General features: G+C 44.7%; 1 pseudogene; it reads right to left on the minus strand.

The window, feature by feature from the left end:
• Window positions 1-6257: 6257 nt before the first annotated feature.
• Window positions 6258-16343, minus strand: LOC133111969 (ZP domain-containing protein-like; annotated as a pseudogene).
• Between the last annotated feature and the right edge of the window lie 4097 nt (window positions 16344-20440).

Here is a 20440-nt window from a genome sequence, read left to right on the forward strand (position 1 = left end):
CAGTGCGCTAGTGTTGTGAACACTGCTGACACCTTCCTAAAGGTTCTTTGGTTGTTTCTCTTTATTTTCAAGCTTGTGTGAGCCTGTGGGTGAGGGACGTTGTCCCTGGTAATTCTATTTTAGTTTGTGTTTTTTCCCGAGCTGCGTCTCAAGGTTTTTATTTTCGTGCCTAGTGTTTTTTCCTAGGTTGTACTTTTATTTTGTTCCCCGGTCTGGGGTTTTCAGTGCTCACCTTTCAGCACTTATTTGTTTGGGTTGTTCGTTGTTTTTTACGGGTCGTTTTATTATCTGATAGCCGTTTTGGGCTTTACTTCTTATTTGGTTGGAGATTGCCTCCAAGTTCTTTTCTGTTCCTCCCTGTTACAACCCAGGTTCACGATCCACTCTGGGTTTTTCTCTCTGCTTGTGTGCTCTGATTGCAGGAACGGAAAGGTGGGCGGAGCTAAGGAGAACTGAGCCAGCGCTGATTGTTGGATTTGACGCAGCTGGAAGCTGGGGGTTTAAAAGCACAGCTTCACCATTCTGGAGTTAGTCCACGTTAGCTCATGGCTGCATTGCGAATGCTCCTTCCTCTCTCTGGCATTGTGTTTTGTATTTGGTTGTTGGCTTTGACACTTGTTAAAAAGGCCTGTATTTGGTTGTTGGCTTTGATTTTGATTGAGGCTTGCATTTTGGATTTGCCTTTGCCTTTGTCCAGAGTAAAAGAAGGTATTTAATAAATATTTGGAATTCCTTCACCTCGTTGTTTGTGCCCATTTTATGTTACAGCCAAATCGAGCCTTAGGTCGTAACATGAAATGGACACAAACAACGAGGTGAAGGAATTCCAAAGATTTATGAAATACCTTCTACTCTAGACTTAGTATTCAATCCAAATCCAAAATGCAAGCCTTTTTAACAAGTGTCAAAGCCAACAACCAAATACAAAACACAATGCCAGAGAGAGGAAGGAGCATTCGCAATGCAGCCATGAGCTAACGTGGACTAACTCCAGAATGGTGAAGCAGTGCTTTTAAACCCCCAGCTTCCAGGTGCGTCAAATCCAACAATCAGCGCTGGCTCAGTTCTCCTTAGCTCCGCCCACCTTTCCGTTCCTGCAATCAGAGCACACGAGCAGAGAGAAAAACCCAGAGTGGATCGCGAACCTGGGTCGAAACACTCCCCCTGTTCCGGGAGTAGTCCCTATTGTATTTGTGTTCTCCCTTATCTTCTGCGATTTCGTGGCGAACACGTTAGCGTGTTATAAGGGTTCACCCTTAGTCGCTACTGGCTCTCCGCCTATCCCCGACCTTACACTAATTTGTTCATTCTAATATGATGTAAATGCAGCAGTAGGCTTCGTTTCTATGGCTTTACATTACATTTACAGCTTTATTAGAAGATTTGAAGCATGGCCACATAATTACTTTGTTTGAGGCTTTTGACACCTCCTTCTGGCTCTCTGCAAGTACAGGGAAAACATAGCTGTAGGCTATTGCTGTCACACTGGTAGGGTTCCGTATAAGGACGTCTCCTATTATTTCCCAATGCGTTCCTCCGGCCAAATGTGCACTCCTTCAGTGAAGCCTGGAAGGCAGCAGCCTGTCGAGATAGTAAACTAATCGCAACGGGTTTAGCAAACTACCTAGCTCAGTAACATAAATACAATATTGTGTCGAAGGGTCCCTGAGCAAGACACCTAACCCCCCAAATGCTCCCGACGAGCTGGTCGGTGCCTTGCATGGCAGCCAATCGCCGTCGGTGTGTGAGTGTGTGTATGAATGGGTGAATGAGAATCAATTCAATCAATTGTACAGCGCTTTGGATAAAGGCGCTATATAAATGCCAACCATTTACCATAATCTATGGTTGGCGGAGCTGAAACGGCTGCCTTGCAGACATCACTGTGGGAAGGAAAGTGCCAAATGTGAAACCGTTTTCTTTGCATAGTGCATATTACTTGAGAAAGTGTTTACAACAGCTGGGCTATATGGCCAGGCTTTAGTCTACCACAGCTCTGACAAGTCACTGCTTACAATCCGGAAATAAAATACACTGATCGGCCAACCACCTGCTTAAACCAGTTTTTCATGATTAAAAATGCTTTAAACTGTATACACTTGTCTATAAACACTTAATATTTCATTATATGATATGCATATTTATATCAGAAGAGAATCATAAGTGAATTGAATTTAAAAGTTTAATTTTTAAATTGAAATGGAAGTCTTGTTATTTGGCGGGGGGGAGGTTAGATAAACCGTCCACACCACGCCCCTTGGCGGTCCGAGGAAGAGCAACACGCCTTCTTCAAGATGTCTCGTCTCTCATAATCGTGGCCATGATTCCGAGGCATCCGGGGTGTTTTTTTTTATACAAAAACAAATATATATACATTGGTCATTTTGAGAGAGAGAGAGAGAGAGAGAGAGAGAGAGAGAGAGAGAGAGAGAGAGAGAGAGAGAGAGAGAGAGAGAGAGAGAGAGAGAGAGAGAGAGAGAGAGAGAGAGAGAGAGAGAGAGAGAGAGAGAGAGAGAGAGAGAGAGAGAGAGAGAGAGAAAACAGGATGAAGCATTTGAGGGGAAGGTAAAACAAAACAGACATAGTCCCAAAAAATAACAATGCATGAAAAAAAAGAATAAAGTGTAGAAAGAGTGGACATATGGACACGCAGACCAACGGGCAGATAGACAGGGGGATGAACAGACAAACAGACAGGTGGACAAGTGGGTGGACAGGATTGTTAATTGGAGCCTTGAATGGACAGTATGGAAAAAGGGAGAGAAGAGGGAAAAAAATGATAATAAGAAAAGTAACGATAGGGAATAAATGAAATCAAATAAAAAGAACATGACTGAATAATACATTCTTAAATTTAAAAAAATTTAAAAATTTAAAAAAGAACAGTAAAAGGAAAATATGCATGATTATCGATGGGCTGGATTGGGATATGGTATTACATGGATAGTGTTTCTGGAGTATGTGAGTATACGTTGGTTAGGGTGGGGTTGGGGGATTAGTCCACAGGCAACTTGAATGATTTTATGAAAGGACCCCAAATGTTTGCCAAGTGTGAGCTTTGGTGCTGGTGTGAGATTGGTTCCATGGATACGTGTTCTTTGAGAAGATTTAAACATTGTGTTATGTTTATTTTGTGTCTTGTTTTCCAGTTTAAGAGGATGGTTTTCTTGGCGATAGCTAGGGCAATGAGTATAGGTTTGGTATTTTGATTTGGTGGGTTGATTGTTGAGAGGTCTCCTAGTTGACAGAGGGATGGACAGAGTGGAATGCTACAGCTCTTAATGAGAGATATTTGGTCTGTGACTTGTTTCCAGAAACGATGAGTTGGTGGGCAGACAGGTCGAGTGGTAATAATTATCTGGGGTATTCAAAGAGCAGTGAGTGCAAGTGTCTGAGTTCACAAATCCCATTTTATACATCTTTTGGTGGGTGATATGAGTTCTGTGAATTACCTTGTCTTGTATTAGTTGCAGGTTAGTATTGGTGGTCACCATGAAGGTGTTCCTACAGATTTGAGTCCATAAGTCTGAATTGTAGCAGAGTGATAAGTCTTTTTTCCCAGGCTTGGATGGGGAGGGATATTGTTCGTTCTGTGGTTGATATTAGTTTGTATAATTTGGAGAGAATTTTTTTGGTGTTGATTATTTTATTAATTTCTTCCATTACATTTTTACATTATTGGCATTTGGCAGACGCTCTTATCCAGAGCGACGTACAACAAAGTGCATACCCATAACCAGGGATAAGTTCGCTGAAAGACCCTAGAGGTAAGTAGAATTTCAACTGCTACCTGTACAACAAAGATAAGGACAAGGGCCTTTTTTTTTTTTTTTTTTTTTTTTTTTTTTTTGAAACAAACAAACAAACAGAGCAAAAGTCACCAAAGTTAACTATCCAAACACTGCTTACCTAGCCAACTAAAATACTGATACACAAGTCACAGAGACAACAATTAAGGTTCACAGGGAGGTAGGGAGGGATGGGGAGAGGTGCTGTTTGAAGAGGTGTGTCTTCAGCTTGCGCTTGAAGGTGGGGAGGGATTCTATAGTTCTGACCTCAACGGGGAGTTCGTTCCACCACCGTGGAGCCAGAACAGACAGTAGTCGTGAGCGTGAGGTGGAGGTTCTGAGAGGGGGAGGTGCCAAGCGGCCTGTGGAGGCTGAACGAAGAGGTCTGGCAGGGGTGTAGGGTCTGATGATTTTTTGCAGATAAGCTGGGGAAGACCCTTTAACTGCTTGGAAGGCTAGCACCAATGTTTTGAATTTGATGCGAGCCATGACAGGCAGCCAGTGGAGGGAAGTAAGCAGGGGGGTGACGTGTGAGTATTTGGGAAGGTTGAAGACCAGACGAGCTGCTGCATTCTGGATGAGTTGGAGGGGTCTGATGGCAGACGCTGGGAGGCCAGCCAAGAGGGAATTGCAGTAGTCCAGGCGGGACAGAACCATCGCTTGGACCAGGAGCTGGGTCGAGTAGGGGGTGAGAAAGGGGCGGATTCTCCGTATGTTGTATAGGAAGAACCTGCAAGACCGGGTCACCGCCGCAATGTTCTCGGAAAGGGACAGTCTGCTGTCCATCACCACGCCGAGGTTCCTTGCACTGGGTGACGGCGTGAGTGTGGTATCCCCGAGGGAAATGGAGAGATCCAGATGGGATTCCATTAGCGGAGGTGGTTGTAAGTAGTGGTTGTAAGTAGTTTCATTGAAAGTACTGGAGGTATTGCTCTTTCCCAATATTATACTTATGGACCAAATCCTGGAAGGTGATGAGGGTGCCATCCTGAAAGATGTGTTGAAGATATGTGATACCTTTTTGTTTCCATGAGGTGAAGGAGAGTGATGTTTTGTTAATCAAGAAGTCATGATTGTGCCATATTGGAATGTATTTGCATGGGGTCATTGTGCATGAAAGATTTTGTTAATTTTCCACCAGGCATTCAGAGTTGTTGAAATGACAATGTTTTTGAAGCAGTTGTGGCATTTTATAGAGGCACTGAGGAATGGTAGATCAGTTTGTCCAACGGTTTAAATCATCTTCAATTGTATTTATTAACGGAATGAAATTAAGGAGGAACAACTCTGACAGCTTGGTGGAAATATTTATACCCAGATATTTAATATTGCTATTGCTAGTGGAGGTGAGGGGTGAGTTCTGAGATGTAGCATTCCAGTCTTATTGTGCGGTGATCAGCTAACCCTGCCGAGACCCTCCCTCTGGAGCAGCGAGCCAATTATGCCTCTCCACGTGAGCTGGCCAAACTTGGCTTTTGGCGGGACCGGGAATTGAACCTCGGTCCTCGGTGTGCAACTGCAACCGCAATATGACATCTATCTTAACAGATGCTCCAAGACATGTAGAATATTTAACAAGAAATAAAGACCTACCATATTTAAAAATGCATGGCATCTAATCGTAAATCACTTTCTGAAATATCCAGAGATGCTCTTCTGCATACCACTGTTGTAATGAGGGGGTATTTGCATCACTGTCAGCTTCAGCCAGTCTAGCCTTTGACCAGTCTTCATGTTTTTAGGCATGTAGTTGCTGCCACATGATTGGCTGATTAAATATTTGCATTAACAAGCTGGTGTACCTAATAAAATGCTCACTGAGTCTATATGCATAATGAATGAATACTAAATAAATAAATACATAAATAAGCTCAACATCATACAAGAAACACAGAATGATTAATAAGTTAAATAATATAGGCAAGAAGCAAACCCAAACACCTGTCCAACAGATCAGAAACACTCTCAGTCAGGTGTGAAGGTGTCCATGACTACTCTCCACCGAAGACTTCATGAACAGATCTAAAGAGGCTACACTGCAAGATGCATACCACTAGTTAGCTGCAAAAACAGGATGGCCAGGTTACAGTCTGCTATGTACTTGCAGTGTTCTGGAAGAAAGGTCCTGTAAAATGGAGGGACTTTATATGAAAGGAGATGGAATTTCTACATTAATTGCCCAATATGTCTGACAGTCTGCAATTTAGCCTCATACTCATTGTTTAGTTTCAAATCCATGGAGGACAGAGCCAAAAGAACACAGGTTGTACCACTGCCCAAATGCTTACAGACTGTACTGTACATATCTCTTGATGAAAAATGTTCATGGTTAGATCTGTGGTTAGTACAAACAAATGTGGCCTTATTATAACACAGTATGTGACAGAAAACAAAAACATTTATAAATGTACGACACACTACTATTATTTACATAACTTTTATTTATGAATTACCATGAATTAGAGACAGTACAACATTACATTTCACACAAGTTTGAAAATACAATACTACACCCAGTCAATTTACAGTACAGTAATATTGTGGTATGACAAACAATAATTTAAACAAAAATTAGTCACAGGGGAATTATTCAAGGGTTGTGATGTACAAAGCTAATAAAATTTGAATATATGACGGTTTGCGAAGATTTTTAAGATTTTAGGCCATTCCTCATTCATAAAAGGTACATTTTGCATTAATGTGATTTGTTAGAATGTGTTCACTTTGTTTAATGAGTTATAAAACTGTGTCTCAGAAGTCAGTAGACGGAAGTGGTTGGTATTTGAATGTTGGCCTCTTTACTGTATAAATCACAGCTCCACACACAATGACAACCACAACCAGGAGAGAGGCAGCAATGAAAACCAGGTTCATGTTCAAGCCCATGTTGGAAACTGTAAGGAAAGAAAAAGAAACAATAAAAAAGAATTAGAACATCCCTCCAACAAATATGACATACTGCAATGATATTCATCATATGTGTTTACATCACATAGCTTTAATGGGTCAGGCTTGAGGATATTAGTGTTGTGCAAATTTACACACCAATTCACTGATCTTTATACCATACAGATTTGAGTAGTAAATGGAATGAGCCGTCCACATTATTACAGCTGCACAGGATTTCGTACAACGCAATAACCTCAGACTTAACCAGGGTCATAGTACCTGTGGTTTCTGTGGCCTTCTTTAGACGCAAAGGCCCCTGGGAAATGGAGTGTCTCCCAGTCTGTGTGGCAGCATCCCTCCTGTGGTGGTGATGTAGAACAGGGGCGGGTGTGGGTGTGGGAGTGGTGCAGCCCTGAGAACATCTGGTGCCGGGCTCCCCTGCCACACACAGGATGACTGAGCAGCATATGAAGACCTAGAATTCATCAGAAGACAAGGAGAGCTCTGAATCAGAAAATGAGGTACAATTACATACAACTGGTTGGGTACAAATTACCACCATGGTCCAAATAACCATGGTCCCCAATTACCTGCTCATGTTGTCCAATGAACTGGAAAGCCTCCATTCCAAATCTGTATTCCGTGGAGTTACTTGGATAGACCACCACTGTCCCATCCAATATGCAGCTGGGGAAATAAAAGAGCTGAATTCACAGGTCTTTCCTGGGCTGAAACAATTCTAAAAACATTTTATTTTACACCATCCAGACCTAAATGTTCATATTCCCTATCCCACAGTTGGATTTAGATAGATGTTGCTATTCCTCATACATAAGGCCTCCTATTCCAATCAATGCTTGGTTACGCACATGGGCTATTTGATATTTTACCCCAGAAACACCACCATAAACAAAATGTTTGCCTTCCTTACACCAGTTGTCTTACCCATTTGAAATTATGTCATAGGAAATGTGATAGTCGGGATCATCAACGGGGGTTGCTCTGCAGGACTCCACGAAGAGCACAGTGTCGGCAACAGAGGAAGTAGCTTTGATTTGCATGTAGAGCACGTCTTTCAGTGCCACATCTACAGGGTAGTGATCTGTGTCTATTGCAGTGTTGAACAGCTCACTGTGGAAGAACTCAAACTGGTAGGTGAACTTTCCAAATGCTTTTTCTGTGAACACGTAAGGAATCTTGTGTGCCTGGAAATCCAGATACACACGGCTCTTCTTGGGGTAACAGCATACGAAGTCAATCTCCACCTGGTGTTTCCTGGTAATGACATCACCAACGTTGTCGAACGACAATTTCATTTTTGAAGATCAGGTTCTCAGCGTCATCCTACAAAGACAATCAGAGACATCAAAGGAGATTTATTTGTGGCAACATCACAGCTTTTATTGACTGTGTCGTTTGAGTGGATCAAAGGGACTGACCTCCAGTACTGTCCCACAGGAGCCGAGGGACACGGTGGCGATCACATGGGTTTGGTTGGAGGTGGGAGTGCAGGATGGATCATTGAGACGCAGGTGATCTTCATGAAGTCCAATTATTGAGGCCTTCTCCACTTCCACTGTCATTGTGGTCTCCGTACAAATCACACTGGCATTGCCTATTCATGAATTGACGGGAGGAAATCTTTGGTGAGGCAAAAATTGCATGATTAAGCACCAATGATTTAATTTTGTGTCCAGTGTGTAAAATTAATATTGATTTCTTTACCAATACTAAAGAACAATGAACTACTAATCACTTAAAGGTACAATAGGTAATTTTGGATGTCTAACGGTCAAGAGAGGAATTGCAGCAACAAACACGCTCAGACCACAACACTGTTTATCCCACCCCTTCTCTGTGAACAGACTGAAGTTGAAACGCCATTGGCTGTGGCAGTTATAACCACTTTTCAACCAATGAGCTTGAATTATGGCACAGCTATAGGATGTTTTGGCCCATCAACTGTATATTTTGAAACCCGAATTTAAAGAAACGCAGGTAGAGGGTGAGTCAACATGTCAATGCCCCCTTTTCAATGATAGAAAGGGATTTACGATGGTCTTGTAACCATGGTAATGTTGTAACGCAAAAAGCTTACCTATTCCACCTTTAACAGTATGTATTACAGAATTTCAAGCTTAGGGACAAGTCAATAACCAAACATATCGAACTGAGTACTAACCAGATTTGTGTTTAACAATGACAATGATGCATCTCATGTCAGAGTGAAAGATTCTGTACCTGAAACATTGAACATGATTATGAGACAAGTATAGGGCAAAGTCAAATGGAAAGTCATTATAGATAATATTGAAAATGACGAATATGCAGTAAATACCTTTTTGTAGCTCAGTTTCACTGATTTCATTCATTTACACTTAGTCTGTTTCTATCAGTATACTACTTGTTAGAATAAAAATGCTATTCATAGTGCTTGGTGCTGGACAATAAATTAAGCCAAGACTGGGAGTTTTATTTTGACTCAGCAAACATCATTCAAGGGCCAATAACTGCATTTTCAACCTTCCGGAATAACCCGATCAACAACTTTGAAACTTACCCTTGTTGACTCTCTGCAATGAAGCAAATGGGAACATGATCACCAAAGTCATTTTTAGTTGGTGTCCACCTGATTCGAGATTCTCCAACTGCTCCTCTGATAGTGTTGTACTTTGTGATGTTCAGAGGTCCACTGATGATGAAGTTCTTTACCCTATTGAAGGCACAGTGTGATCAATATCAGAAATTAGTGTGCTTTTTTGTTAGGTTGAGGCTGGGCGGAGAGCCAGATGCGACCGAGGATAAAACCCTCTAAAACGAACACACGAACAGGTTCGTCACTAGATCCCAGGGAACAGCGGGAATGGGATATAAACACAGAACTGAACCAAAGAAGGAAAAGAGAAAAGCCCCAAAAAACGGCTATAAGAAAACAAATCAACCCTTAAAAACAGGGCGAACCTCACCACTGGCTTAGGTGCCTCAAATGACTGTGGACCAAAATAAAATACAACCTAGCCGGGGAAAAAGGCTAGGCACGAAAATAAAAACCTTGAGACGCAGCTCGGGACCAAAACGCATACCAAAAATACATACCAGGGGACAACGTCCCCCAACCTCAGACTCACACGAGTCAAAAAGAAAACCAAAACCTTAGAGGAAGGCGCCAGCGAACACAACACAGCTGAACGCCTTCCTTACCTTTTAATCTTTTTTGTTTCTTAACAGTGAAACACATTCCGTGCATTTACCGGCTTTGTGTCAGAGCGCACAGTGAACACAAAAGCATTGGTAGACTGCTGGCACTGGCCTTAAATACTCTTTAGGAGGGGGAAAAATCCTCTGCCAATAATGACAGCCAGGTGAAGCCAATGAGCACCAGCCCTCTGGTGGACACCATAGATATTACCTCACCATGACAGGACCCCCCTACTAAGGATCGACCCCAGGCGATCCTTCAGCCCCCCGCCTGCGAAACTCGCGAATTAGTTCTGGGTCCAGAATGTCCCTCGTGGGGACCCAACAGCGTTCTTCCGGGCCGAACCCCTCCCAGTTTACCTCTGCCTACGCGGTGCTCCGCCAGGATGCGCCGCACGGTGTAGACCGGACCCCCGTCAATTAATCGTGGGGGTCGTGGAGGAACTTCCGCAGGGGCCAGTACGCTTGTCAATACGGGTTTAAGGCGGGAAACGTGGAACGTGGGGTGAATTCTCATGGAGTGGGGCAGCTGGAGACGCATCGTGACGGGGTTGATTTTTCTAATGATTTTAAACGGCCCCACGTATCGAGGGGCGAGCTTACGCGACTCCACTCGCAAGGGCAAATCACGCGTGGACAACCAGACCCGTTGCCCCACCCTATAGCAGGGCGCCGACTGACGGCGCCTGTCGGCCAGCCTCTTCTGGTTGACAGTAGCCCTCAAAAGAGCCGTACGGACCCTCCTCCAAGTGGCCCGGCATCGCCGAACAAAGGCCTCAGCAGAGGGCACTTCACCCCCTTTCTCCAGGTCCGGGAACAATGGCGGAGGATATCCAAACTGCACCTCGAACGGCGAGAGCCCCGTGGATGCATTCTGTAGTGTGTTATGGGCGTACTCCGCCCACGTGAGTTGGCGGCTCCACGAAGTGGGGTTGTCAACAGCCAGGCACCAGAGTGTGTTCTCCAGCGTTTGGTTGGTGCGTTCCGTCTGCCTGGTCTGTGGGTGGAAGCCAGATGAAAGGCTCATCGAGGCGCCCAACAGGGAACAGAACGCCCGCCAGAACCGGGACGCGAACTGAGGGGCCACGATCAGACACCACGTCCTGGGGCAGCCCGTGAATTCTGAACACGAGGTCAACCACCAACCGGTCTCCACTGCTGAGGGTAGTTTAGGTAGCGCCACAAAATGAGCCGCCTTAGAAAAACGATCCACTACCACTAAAATGACCGTTTTACCCCCTGAGGGTGGCAATCCTGTGATAAAATCCAATGCGATGTGGCTCCAGGGACGCCTAGGAATAGGTAGCGGACGTAGCTGCCCTGATGGTGGGCGGTGGGAGCCCTTGCTGCGCGCGCAGACAGGGCACGCGGCCACAAACTCACAGACATCCTCCTCCATCCCGGGCCACCAGAACCGTCGGGACAATAAATCTTTCGTACGGTGAACCCCGGGATGCCCCGCCAGCCGTGAGGCGTGTCCCCACAGTAACACTTGGGGCCGGACCCCAGTGGGCACAAAGAGGCAGTTTGGCGGACCCCCTCCTGGATCCGGCTCTCGGCGTAATGCTCTACGCACTGCTGATTCCACCTCCCAAATAATCGGCGCCACTATTCTAACCCCCGAGAGAATAGGTTCAGGATCGCGTTCCCCATCTGTCTTGTCGAAAACCCTAGAGAGGGCATCTGGTTTGGTGTTTTTGGACCCAGGGCGGTATGTCACCGTAAAAGAAAAACGTGCAAAAAACAGTGCCCAGCGGGCTTGACGTGCGTTGCGTGTCTTGGCGATCTGAATATATTCTAGGTTTTTATGATCCGTCCACACAGTGAACGGATGCTCCGCCCCCTCCAGCCAGTGCCGCCACTCCTCTAAGGCTAACTTGACTGCTAGCAGTTCCCTGTCCCCCACGTCGTAATTTCTCTCGGCCTGTGACAGTGACCGAGAGAAAAACGCACAGGGATGCACTTTTTGGTCTTGGGGCGACCGTTGTGACAGAATAGCCCCTACCCCCAGCTCGGAAGCATCAACCTCTACAATGAACGCCAGAGATGGGTTCGGAGTTATCAGAATCGGCTCAGAACAGAACCTTTTCTTTAACTCGACGAACGCCGCTTCTGCACGAGGTGTCCACACAAAGCGCGCCAGGGCATTCTTTTTCGTGAGCGCAGTGATAGGTGCGACTACCGTGCTAAAATTACGAATAAAACGACGGTAAAAATTGGCGAACCCTCGGAATCTCTGCACCTGTTTCACAGATTCCGGGGTGGGCCAATTCTTCACGGCAGAGATTTTTTTCGGGTCCATCTCCGTTTTACCTGCTGAAACGATAAAACCCAGGAAGGATACCGAATTTGCATGGAGCACGCATTTTTCAGCCTTAACAAAAAGGCGAGCCTCCAAAAGGCGCGTCAGTACCAGTTTCACGTGGCGAATGTGCTCAGAGAGGGTAGCGGAGAAAATCAAAATATCGTCTAAATAGACGAACACAAATTTCTCCAACATCTCCCTGAGCACATCGTTAACGAGTGCTTGAAATACAGCAGGGGCGTTGGTGAGGCCGAAGGGCATAACCAAATATTCATAATGGCCCGAATGCGTATTGAACGCTGTTTTCCACTCGTCTCCCTCCCGTATGCGTACCAGGTTGTATGCGTTACGGAGGTCTAATTTCGTAAACACTGACGCCGTTTGCAATCGCTCAAACGCAGAGTTCATAAGCGGCAGGGGGTATCTATTTTTTACCGTAATAGTGTTCAGCCCCCTGTAATCTATGCATGGCCTTAAACTCCCGTCTTTCTTTTTAACAAAGAAAAACCCTGCTCCTGCCGGTGATGAGGACGGTCTAATGAACCCATTAGCTAAGGCTTCACGGATGTATTCTGTCATGGCCCGGCTCTCAGGGACCGACAGAGAATAGAGTGCACCCCGGGGTGGAACTGTACCTGGGTGTATATCTATTGCACAATCGTAAGACCGATGCGGGGGTAACGTGGTCGCGCGTTGTTTGCTGAATACTTCAGCTAACTCGCAATATACTCTAGGAACATTGGTTGGCAGCGGGAACCCCATAGCCCCTACCATCCGATCCTCGCACCCACTGGCTGCGGTAGGGAACATACTCTCGGTGTCCCAGTCTGTGCCCTCACTGCCCTCACCCTCGTCAATGGGACGATTCCAATCATACAGTGAATCCCACTCCAGACTCCCCTCCTGCTCCTCCGGCCCCCGGACATTAGGACCAAGAGGCTCCCTAGCCTCCTCCTCGTCCCATTCAGACCCTATGTCAGTCTCTATGGGAGGGGCCGAGGGAATATACACACGATTGGAGTGAGTAGCACATTTTGGTCCCCACCGAGACACCGGATTGCTCCGGTTGCCCCAGTTTATTTGGGGTTGATGTTTAATTAACCAGACATGGCCTAAAACTATGGGGTACGCTGGGGACTCTACCAAATAAAAATATATACGTTCCTGGTGTCCCCCAAACGGAATTCGCATAACCACCCGCTCTGTCTTGTGGCGAACCACCCCCGACCCCAACGGGCGGCCATCAAGCGCCGTAATAGATTGCGGCTGCGGCATAGGTCGAACCGGTAGGTTTTCTTGTTTAGCCCACTGGCGGTCAATAAAGTTATCTACTGCCCCAGAGTCAATAAAGGCGTCTGTCCTCACTACGACCCCCTTCCACGTCAATTCAATGGGAATAACTGTGCGAAAGCTAATACCTTCACTAGGTCCCACTAGCGACTTTCGCTCCATTAGTGGGACTGATCTTTTACTGGAAGGTCGGGACAGTTTCTTATCCGATGCCCGGATCGTTTACAGAAGAAACAGAGCCCTTCTCTCCTAGGACGCGCCAGGGTAGTACCATATAACTGCATTGGTTCCTCCGTTCTGTGTGCCCCCTGTCTCCCCTCCTCCTCTGTACTCCTGCCTAGAGAAGGTGGAACCGGCCAATTAAACCCGCCGACTCTGCCGGCTCTTTCTCGCTCACGTTCCCGAATCCGGTTGTCTACACGAATCGCAGTAGAGATCAGCGAACCCAGATCCCCCAGTGGTTCTAATGTGGCCAGCGCGTCTCTGACCGGGTCTGACAAAGCGGCAGTAAATAATGTTATAAGCGGTTCGTCCGCCCACCCAGTCTCCCCTGCCAACGCCTGAAACACCACAGAGAACTCTGCCACGCTCTGGGTCCCCTGCCTCATCCACGTTAACCGGGCCGCCGCCTCTTTGCCCATGATGTTGTGGTCAAATACTCGGGTCATCCCCTGTATGAGAAGCTGGGAATCGTTCGTTAATGGTGATTGTGCCCGGATCAGCGGATCCGCCCAAGTCAGAGCAGTCCCGGTCAGTAATGATAAAATGAACGCCACTCGGGAATCTTCAGTCGAGAAACGTGAGGGCTGGGCTTTAAAAAAAATCAAGCACTGGGAGAGGAACCCCCTACATTTACCCGCATCTCCCCCGTACCGCAGCGGCAGCTGTAATTTGGGCTCCCTCACCCCGGGTGTAATGGACTGGAGAGCGGATCCAGGTGGGGAAGAAGGGAGTGATTGGGGGTTGTCAGGAGCTAGCGCCTGTGCCCGTGATGAGCGGAACTCGTTGGCTAGTTGCTGAAAGCTATCGGCGAGCCCCATCAGCACATCTTGCTGCCTACCTAGCCTGGCCAGGATCTCATCCTGACGATGGAAAATTACCGTCTGCTGCTCTGTCGTAGCAGCCTGCTGTTCATGCAACCTACGCAGTGCCTGCTCCTGAGTCGCTAGAGCAGCCTGCTGGGCGGCTACCACCGCTTCAAGCGGTGAACCCCCCACCTCGTTCCCTGAACTGGTCGCTGGTCTCTCCATAGTGGCTTTTGTGTTCTGTTAGGTTGAGGCTGGGCGGAGAGCCAGATGCGACCGAGGATAAAACCCTCTAAAACGAACACGCGAACGGGTTCGTCACTAGATCCCAGGGAACAGCGGGAATGGGATATAAACACAGAACTGAACCAAAGAAGGAAAAGAGAAAATCCCCAAAAAACGGCTATAAGAAAACAAATCAACCCTTAAAAACAGGGCGAACCTCACCACTGGCTTAGGTGCCTCAAATTACTGTGGACCAAAATAAAATACAACCTAGCCGGGGAAAAAGGCTAGGCACGAAAATAAAAACCTCGAGACGCAGCTCGGGACCAAAACGCAAACCAAAAAAACTTCCCCCAACCTCCGTCTCACACGAGTCAAAAAGAAAAACAAAACCTTAGAGGAAGGCGCCAGCGAACACAACACAGCTGAACGCCTTCCTTACCTTTTAATCTTTTTTGTTTCTTAACAGTGAAACACACACCAGCACAGTACCGGACTCTTGAGTCTCACAGAGTCTACCAAGTGCATTTACCGGCTTTGTGTCAGAGCGCACAGTGAACACAAAAGCATTGGTAGACTGCCGGCACTGGCCTTAAATACTCTTTAGGAGGGGGAAAAATCCTCTGCCAATAATGACAGCCAGGTGAAGCCAATGAGCACCAGCCCTCTGGTGGACACCATAGATATTACCTCACCATGACATTTTTTGCAGTTATGAAGTATTATATATGTACTAAAAAAAGAAAAATAGAAATGTTGCTCAATTATTTCATGTCTTTTTTTTTACCCATTTCGTACCCACATTATATTGACAATAATACTCTTTTAAATCAAATGGACAGGAATTAACATGTTTAAACATGAGTTTAACTTCTATCTTACCATGATTGTGTTGCTGTAGCCTTCAGCTTAATTTCCAGTTCCTGACCAACAGCAGCAATGAGTTTTTCTCCATTTTTTGGAGTTGGGAACAGAAACTTGGGCAGAATATTTCCCTCGGTACAGTCATGAACAGATGGATCAACTGAAATTCAGTGGCAGAAAAATAGCAAAATATCAGTAAGATTAACTGGATAGGAATATGTAAGTCTCTGAATAATTGACTTCTCTGGTATTTAATTTTAAAAAATACATTTGGCGTGTACCTATTTATGATGTTAAATACCTGTTTTAAACCTCATTTATGTATACATTTAGAACGGGATATCGTCAATGAAGCACATATCTTCCACCTGCCTATGAAGCAAATATCCCATCTGGGACAATGGAGGCATTGAACAGAAATTAATTGCTGCTAGGAAAGAAACATCATTTCTATTCTCCTTTAATTAGAAATAAAAATTTACACTATGTTAGAAAGCAAAGTAGCTATTCAGAACATTGCCTTACAGTACATTGCAATTTCAGTTTGACAGGTCAGACATTTGAAATAGATATTTTATGAGAAGTGCTGTTATTTATGCTAAATCAGATAAAACACTGAATGGGCTGCCTCACCCTGAACGATCCATCGTCATTCTTTCCTTTCGGAGTGAAAGTCATGACTCCGGCATAGTGGTGGGAGGCTAGAGCCCCACAACATGAGGCCAGGAGCAGCAGCAGTGTATAGGAAGCCATGGTGCTCTGAATCAAACTTGCTGAATCAATACAGCCAACCCACAGACACCATCATTTATATACTGACAGAAACATAAACCAGTTTGGTTAGTCATGATAAGGAACAATACAGATGACCACAGGAATGAGGAAATCAATTCCTTTGAAAGTTATTTTAATCTTTCATTTTCTCAAATGCATTTGATTTGCACATGAGCAAACTGCACGTAAGCAATCATTGTGGAATACCCAGCATGTCAATCAGGTCAGTTTAATGTGTCATTAAAGTTGTTAATGGCCAGTATCCTTGTGGATGCGATACACAAGGAGAACTGTACAATAATGCTCTGTGCTATGGGGCATTGTATATATTTAAACAAAGCATTGTTCATTTTTACATGTGAGCATGTTGGAAACAGCAGAGGGTTCTATAGCACTGAAGTACTACAGGAATGATTGCATGAACAAATGATGTGAAGTATAAAACAATGACAGTTGTTGATCTGCAAGAGGAGTCAAAGCCATCACAAGCCTTCTATTTTGTTAAGACTTTATGACTGCTCTTATGTCATTATAGAGACCAGAATCATCCACAATGAAATCTGAGATAATAATAATAATAATAATAATAATAATAATAATAATAATAATAATGTTGTATATTTTCTGCCGTTTTATACAGAGTGACAATAATCCCAAAATAATTAATTATACCTTCTTTGGTGGTCTTCTTATGTTCAATATATTGAGCTAGGAAGGAACCACTTCATGTCATATGTGTATACAGCTTAACTTTCTATTGCCTTGTTGGTGTTGGTGTCGTTCGAGATGTCAATGTTTTAATAAAGAACATCAAAGGCAGGTGCATGGAGATGACAGTGAATTTATGACTCATGTTTTGTCTAATTGTGTTCTGAAGGCATGTACAGTATATACTGAAATCAGGATCCCACTGGAAGGGTGGATCCAGGATGGATTCAAGGTTGATGTGCGGATATGGGGGACACATATTTAATAAATTGTTTTATCCAATGATTGCACAATACTAGGAACACAAACCCTTCCAAAACAATATCCATTCTAAATAAAATATTTTCAAGAAGAACCCCTCAAAGTGATTTCAAGGTAGCTGCAAACCTTAAAAATTATTAAGTGCCTTGAGATCTATTCTAAAATCATGACCTTATGGGTAGCTGCAAAAATTCACAGTTGTTCCTCAGATAACGCTACGCCAACATCCAGATGGACCAGTCCATTGTCAATAAGACGCCTTGTAAACCTTTATTTTAATCAATAAAAACATGATGCTGACAAAACGGCCGTGTTAGGAATTATTTTTATTTTCAGGCGAGAAATTGTTTCTGACATTAGAATGCCTTTGGCCTATGTCTTTCAGCTGAATGAAATGTTGTATGTCTAAACTCATAATGTCACACGGAATATTTTTCTTTTTTCTTTCCTCAATTCTCAACATTTTGTTCCCTTCTACCAATTGTATGTGATGACCATGTGAATATTTCTAAAAGTGTTTACTGGTAGTCAAACACACCCAGCAAAGCTATTTTGCATATGAGAAATTACGCAGATACAATACAAAAAGCAGGGCGGTGGAGCTGGCTTGGTTCGTCTGCACTGGGGCCTACACCTCAGCTATTACTTTAAAAGTACAAATACAATAATAGCAATGATAGCTGGAGGATCTGTCATGTGTTCCTATTCAGACCGATGACACACGCAGAATTTTTGTCACACTAGTGACCTATATACTATCTATTGAAGGTGTTCACCAGAATATAATTAACTAGGTGTTGGCTCATACCTGTATACTGATCAGGAGGAAAACATGCAGATTAGCTGAACGCCATTGTCTTTCACGTTTTTGTGACGCATGAGTTCGGTCATTAAACCAACTTGCAAAATTTTCCTGGAAGATTATATTTCCTTTCAATTTTGACATCTAACCATTTTTTTTATCTTGATACTAAATGATTTTTCTAATTTGGTGGGATTAAACAGTAGACATGACATACGCTCAGTGACCACTTTATTAGGTAGACCGCACTGCCTCCCCTAAGCTAGCCTCTCAGCCCCTCATCGACCCCTCTGCTGTCCAACTTTTGGACAGTGCTTTTTTTGACTGCTGTGAAGGAGGCGTCCACCTGAATGTTGGTTAAATGTTTTTTGAGGTCAGGCATGGTCAGGACGGGGGCAAATGTGAAACGGCATTTGAGGCTTCCTCAGCTGTAGGCGACCAGCAAAATGCCTCTTGAAGTAAGGGCCATAAAGTCTGTAGGGAAGTCTGTGCTGAAAATCAGATAAAACAGGACGAAGTTGTCGCATTCAAGAGCATCGAAATCCTAGAATGCAGTCCCCCATTCACACATGCAACTTTGGAGTGTTCTGTGGGAAAGTTGGAGGGCTGTCGGTCAAAGATCAGGGGGCAGTGGGACCGGAAAGACCGACAGGATCCGGCGCTCACCAGCGTAACGTTCTGGGGGTGGAAGGGAAGGTTTGGTTCGGGTTTGGGGTGTTTCAGGAACAATGACGACCGGGTGTCCAGTGGCCTGGGCTCTGGAGAGGGAGTTGCAGATGCCACAGATCCTGATGGAGAGAGCAGACCCAATCTCCTGGAGTCGGAGGGCCTCTTGGGTCCTGGACAAGGTTGCTGGTTCCATCGTTGGCTAGATTGTTCTGTCAGACACCAGGGCTGAAGAACTCGCAACCAGAGAATGCATGGAATAGAAGTCTTTGTAACCAGCAGACAGATGCAATAAATGTATTCGAAAACAGAGTCAATATCACAAGTGAAAGATCATACAAGAATAGGCAGTCCAACTAGGCAGAGGGACAAAGGGAAATGCAGAAAACAAGCACATAATCTGGCAGAGAACTGACGAAAGCATACGGGTATAAATACTCAGGTGATTGAACTGAAATGACAAACAGGGGCGGGGTGATGGCTCAGGCAGTAAGAGCAGTCGTCTGGCAGTCGGAGGGTTGCCGGTTCGATCCCACGCCCGGGCTGTGTTGAAGTGTCCCTGAGAAAGACACCCAACCCCCAAATGCTCCTGATGAGCTGGTTGGCGCCTTGCATGGCAGCCAATCGCCGTTGGCATGTGAGTGTGTGTATGGGTCAATGAGAAGCATCAATTGTACAGCGCTTTGGATAAAGACGCTATATAAATGCCAACCATTTACAAACAGGTGTGAGTGTGAAGAACAGGTAAACAAGGCACAGGTGAAAAGAATGAGCGAGTGAATGAATAACACAGCCGGACACAAAACATGGTCATGAGACACAGAACGGACCATGCAAAAACAGAACAGACACGGAGTCAGACAATACTAAGGACATGTATGTTATCTTTTTACTGACGCTGTTCCACAACGTCATGCCATGTGTGGACATCCTATATGCTGAGCTCCAGAAAAGGACTCGAGTCTCCATGGGAGCATCCAGCAGTTTACAGAGGACATAGAAAAGGTCAGGTAATTATATTGCATCCTCTCTTTCAGTTTCTATGTTCTACTATGATATATTATATAACATACTTAAATTCCATACAATGATCATTTCTGTCCATGATCAGACCAGCAAGCAAAATGTTCAATCATTAACAGTTCATAAACCTAGGAAATTTCTTTATTCTTTTTCCTTTGCAGAGATTGTCTCCCTACCCTGTGTGCGCAACACTATACTAGTGGCTCCCAACAACCGGGGAAGAAGCTTTGGTCATTGGATTCAGGGGAACATAAAAGGCTGGCTGCAGAGGTGAGGTTTCATATTGACATACCAGCTTTTATGGTTGTTATGAATGATATAGCCAAAATTGACATTTTGCCATTGTATGCACCATTCACAAATGTATTATTATTATTTTTCATAATACGTATGTGATATGAAACTGGGAAGGAAGGAAGGCTTTTCCTTCACAAAGTACCTTGTTGTTGTTACTCTGCTGCATGGAGAGATGTTCCAGCACGTAATCTGAGAGGTGCTTCTAAAACCTGGAACACTTTCTTGTGGAACAACATGACACGGGAAAAACTGAATAGTTGGGCCACACTCTCCATGATGAAGAGGATTGTGAATGACATGGTTGAAAAAGTAACTGAAAAATGTC

The sequence above is a fragment of the Conger conger genome, chromosome 15 (genome assembly GCF_963514075.1).
Source record: "Conger conger chromosome 15, fConCon1.1, whole genome shotgun sequence".
In the NCBI taxonomy this organism is placed as follows: domain Eukaryota; kingdom Metazoa; phylum Chordata; class Actinopteri; order Anguilliformes; family Congridae; genus Conger; species Conger conger.